The sequence below is a fragment of the Macrotis lagotis genome, chromosome 5 (genome assembly GCF_037893015.1).
Source record: "Macrotis lagotis isolate mMagLag1 chromosome 5, bilby.v1.9.chrom.fasta, whole genome shotgun sequence".
Classification (NCBI taxonomy): domain Eukaryota; kingdom Metazoa; phylum Chordata; class Mammalia; order Peramelemorphia; family Peramelidae; genus Macrotis; species Macrotis lagotis.
Genome location: NC_133662.1, coordinates 112,525,196 through 112,530,723, shown reverse-complemented (window position 1 = coordinate 112,530,723; position 5,528 = coordinate 112,525,196).

The window sequence follows — 5,528 nt, the reverse complement described above, 5'->3', positions numbered from 1 at the left end:
CGTGAGCACGGCCCTTATATAGCCCCTCGCCCCGCAGGCCGCGGAAGTGACGCGCGCGGCCACGCCCCTGCCGCTCATAGCACCAGCCGCCTTTCAATCATTCGCCGTCTGAGGGGGAGGGCGGGTCTCCCGCGAGCGCCGGGAAGCAGCCCGCCTGGTCAATTTCTGGCCATGGCTCCCTCCCGCGGGAGGTACCGGAGCGGGGACACCCGCGTTTGCATTTATTGGGGGAGGAGGACTAAATCGGGGCGGAAAAGGAGGAGTGAGGGGGGCGCACTTGTCCGTGAGAGTTGAGCTTCGCGTGGGCGGCCCCTCGCCCCGGGCTGGGCCGGGCTGGGCGGTTGCCGGGCAGGGCCGGGCTGTGGGGGCGCGGCTCGCTCCCTTCCTCGTGGGGAAGGCTTCTGGTCCACCTAGCTGTTCTCCGCACACCATTTCCCCGACCCCCCCCCAAAAAAAAATAAAAAAAAAAATAAAAGGAAAGAAAAGGGCATTTTCTGATGTGGAACTCTCCTGACGCGTGCGCTGGCAGAGAGTGGCAGAAGCGGGCGTTTGGGGCAGCCTCAGCCTCGCGCCTGAATAGGCATGAATCCGCAGCGCTTTCACACAATGGGCAGGAGCCGTGGCGGGGCTGCCTTTTATTAAAAAAAGGGGGGCAGAGAAGCGGTGCGGCGGAGCCCGGGAGTCGGGAGCCGCAGCCCGCCCGCGCCTCGGCGCCTCCGTGGGCCCGAGGGGGCAGCGGGACGACCCGCTAGGCTGTCCAAACGGAAACCCCCGGCTCCGCGCGGCACCCGGGCTTTGCCGGTGCAACTGATGCCCGGCACCTGGAGAATGATGGGGCGGGAGGGGCGTTGGCGCCAGGTGGCTCAGGTCAGCCGGGACCATAGGAGACAGCGCCGTGGAGACGAAAGGAATCTGTGACCGGAGCAGGACCGAGGCAGGACCCCGGGGGGGAGGGGGGGAGGTCGGGATGTCACATGGGACCTCCGCCTCACTGGGTCATTTTTTGTACTTGGGAGAGCTAAGGCATTGAAGGTAAACGTGGTCATGGGGCGAAATCAGTTCCTCTCAAGAGCAGAAAAGATTTCTTTCCTAAGCCCAGTTTCAAGATGCTGTCAGCAGGAAAGTAAACAACTGGAAAAGAGGAGGTTTGAGCTTGCATTCCAGATACCCTGCAGGGTTAGATACTTGTCCAACAAGTATAGGGATTTGTTCACATTTCTCCATGAAACTTGTTGAAAGCAGCTGAGTATTGAGGTTATTATATTTACTAATAATCTTGTACAAAAACATCTCACTGTTTAAATTGGGGTTATGAACTCCCAGATCACATAGTCCATCTTTCCATTAGTGGAGGCAAAGACAAGTAGGCAAGTCAAAGCTGTTTTATTTTTTTTTTTTAATGGAAAGATGGCTTGTAATACTAATTGGGATGAAGATGAAAGTAGTCCTGCCATGTTTTTACAAGCCATTCCATTCTTTGGCTTTAAGCAGTTGCTTATAGAAATGGGGAATCAGTGTCTGTTAAACTGCCTCAAACTCTACTTGTAGTATAAACATTATTGTCTTATAATTGCTTGTAATTAGTTGCTTTTCAATTGCTACCATATTATTTTTTCCAATGTAATTTGAGTCTTAATGTAGTGATGAGAACAACGATACTGTAAAACCTTGTTAATTTGATGGAGGTTAATTCAGAATAATGTGTAAATTCAAGCAATGACTGTTTCTTATCCAGTTGAATTATGGAATCAGTTTTAGGACTGGAAGGATCATAGAGTCATAGATTAGATTTGTAAGGTCATTTAGTAACCCAAGGGGTTTTATCCTGAGGTCTATGAATTAGTTGTTTTTTTAAATATCTTGATAACAACAATACTTAAATATAACTAGTTTCCTTTGTATTCTCATGTATTTTAGACATTTAAAAATATCATTCTGAGATGAGGTTCATAGGCTTTATCAGACTGGTTAAAACATCCAAAAGGATCAGGACATACAAAGAAAAACTTTTAAGAATTCTTGATAATATAGCTGTCTCAATTTAGAGAAAGAAAGCAGATCCCCCCCTCCCAAAGACCCGTACCAGATTATGAAGCTAGTTATGTCTTTAAGAGTAGAGCCAGGATTAGAAACTAGATGTTACTATCTATAGGCTACTTTAAAGCTGACAATCTCTATGTACTTAGTTCTTAATTTGTTAATCCAAGCATAGATACACTATACCTTTTCCCAGAATCAACAAATCCAAAATTGAATGCATCCCCCCCCCCATTTTACTCTTCTTCAACAACTCCATTTCTCTTAAGTGAAATTGTGGTACTATTTATCATTCTCATCATAATTTCAGCATCTGACTGTCCTCTAAACATGGAATGCTCTCCTTTTTCAGCTTTGCTTATTGCCTTCCCAGATTTTCTTCATGTCCCCACTAAAATCTTATATTTTACAGAAAGCCTTTTCCAACCCCCTCTTCTAGTGCATTCTTTCTGTTAATTCCTACCTATCCTTGTATCTATCTTGCCTTATATCTGTTTGTATGTTATCTCCCCCATTAGAAGAAAGACTCCTTGAGGACAGGGATTTTTTGCTATCTCCCAGTACTTAACATAGTAGTGGCACATAGTAGGCATTTTATTGATTGATGATGGATCCCAAAAGTAGTAAATATTAGATAAACCTAGAGAATGTGAGTGTCCCAAGAATTTATATTTGACCTTTAATCGTTTTAGATAATTTTTTGTTCAATGATTATTATTAATCAGTTAGATAAAGACATGAAACAGGTGCTCATCAAATTTTCAGATAAAATGAAGCTGGGAAAGACTAAATAACACATTGTAGAATGTACTCAAGATCCCAAAAGATCTTGCTAGATTAGAATAATGGACAGAATATAATAAAATGAAATTTAATAGGCATAAATATAAAATCTCCACTTGGGTTTAACAAATTAACAAGCAAAGTAAGGCTAAGGAAAGACTGGGGGAGCAGGGCACAACCTAGTGAACTATCAGCTCAGTGTGAGTCAGCAGCATGCCTCCCATACCACATTATCCAGTGGATTTAGGGTTTCAACAAAATATTGTTATTCTCTAACAGTGGACTTCAACTCATCTATGTTTGTTGATCTGCTTGCCTATTAACATTCACCAAAGTGTCCCCCTGATATGCTGGGAGTCTTTTTTGATTTCTCTTGCATGGTTACCAGTAGAGGACATGGACTGTCTTTCAGTTTACATCATCACATTTTATCTTTTAATACCATATTAATTCAGACTTCTTTTGGTACAAATAATTTTACATGGGTACCAGGCCCCTAATCCCTGAAATGTGGAAGGGATAACTACTTTTTTTTTTTTTTGCTTTTGCTATATGAGCAGCCATTCCATAGATTGATAGCATCCTTTATATTGTTCTTCCAATGTAATTCTTTATTTGTAATATAAATCACAGCTTGCTCATACCTACTATGAGCCAACTCACCATTACCTCCATCATATGACTACTACTTTTGGTGAATTTGTTTTATGCCTATGAGAAAATAGCACCTTAAGACATGTTGGATATTATCATCGTCCAGCTATGCAGTCTTGGTAGGTCAAAATAAGGTCCAAAGTAAAGGGATTCTTATGACTGATAAATTGCCTTCTCTCTCCAGTATTACTGGAAAGCCTTGGGTTATTTCAACAGATCAGAGAGAAACTCTGTCAGGGTGAAAAACTCAGACATGAAGTGTTAATAGTTGTGCCATAAAATTTAATAGCATCTGCAAGTATTTCGTCAGTGTAGGGATCTCTCTGTACAGAACTAGCCTCCAATTCATGCAGACCACATCATCCTGTCCTTGGAAGAGCCTTTGGAGGCTGGTGGTCCAATTCAGATCTGATCAAGATTGCCTCTTTGCAATTTTCACCTATTGCTGCTAGTTCTACTCTCTGGGGTCATGTGGAACAAATGTATTGCCTCTATGGCTTGAAGACTGCTAATTATACAGATTTTTACCCACTGGCCAATTATATGCCACAGACACTCCATTGTCTTTTTCTCTAATTAGGCAAATACTTTTTGTTGCCTTGAGTGCTAAAGAAAATTCAGTGTATTGGGTGAGGCACTTAGGGTATATGACATAATCATTGAAGTAGACTGCCTTCCTTTCAGCAGGTCTTGAAATACTGTGTTTCTATTTCTAAGGATTGTTTAGTTTTTGATTTTGATTTTTTAAGGATTTTTATTTTTAAAATTGTTTTCCTAAGGATTGTTTTTTATCTTATCGGTATGGGTACTTTCCTCTATCATGCAGAACCCAACCTATCATACTGGCATTTGGCAAAAAAAATAGAAAATGACAAATGTTGGAGGGACCACGAGGAAGCAGCCACATTGATTTGCTGTCAGTGGATCTGTAAGTGGTTACAGCTATTCTAGAAAGACACTAGCTGTGTGATCCTAGTCACTTTACCTGTTTGCCTCAGTTTCCCTATTTGTAAAATAGTGATGATAATAGCACCTGCCTCCCAAGATGGTTGTGAGGATCAAATGAAATAAAATTTTTAAGCACTTAGCAAGGTGCCTGATAAGATTCGTTATTATTATTACTATTGTTAGTTAATAGTGCAAGCCCTTTGTCCCACCTTACCACTACTAAGTCTTTATCCAAAAAAAATAAAAGAAGAAGGGGTTCTTATCAAGGAAGACATGACTGAATAAATTGTGGCATATGAATATGAGGAAATACTAGTGTGCTGTAAGAAATGAGGAAACACGATTTCAACAAGACTTGGAAAGACATATGAATTGAAAAAGAGTGAAGTAAACTATCAGAAGAACATTTTATGCTATAATATCAATATTATAAAAACAATTTTGAAGATTTTTACAAATTGAGAAAGAATGAAATTAGCAGAGCCAGAACAATAAATACATTAATAGCATTGTAAAAACAAATTTTTGAAAGCTGTAAGAACTATGACTATTTATAGTTCCAGAGGATTAATGATAAAAATATGCAATCTGACAACAAGGTGATAGATTTAGGGTACTGAATGATATGTGTGTCTGTATGTGTATACATATATACTATTGCTGAGTTTTTCTTTATAATATGTATTTCTTTTTTTCTTTTTTTTTTCTTTTGCAAGGCAATGGGGTTAAGTGACTTGCCCAAGGTTACACAGATAATTATTAAGTATCTGAGGCTGGTTTTTGAACTCAGTCCTGACTCCAGGGCTACTGCTCTATCTACTAAGCCACCTAGCTGCCCCGGTAATACATATTTTTTATGAGGAATAAAGGATTTTCTTCCCCCCCCCCAATGATTTGGGAGGTGGAAGAAAATAGTTTTCTCTATTTTTTAAATAGAGAAGTGAGGGCATATTGTAGTTACTTTCAGATAAAGTCACTGAATTATTAGTTTTATATCATGTTATACCTTTTGTATCATAAGAATGGAGGGTAATCTGTAAATTTGTAATCTGAAAACAAAACACAAAACAAAGAGGATACCTGTTTTTTAAAAAAAACCATACCCT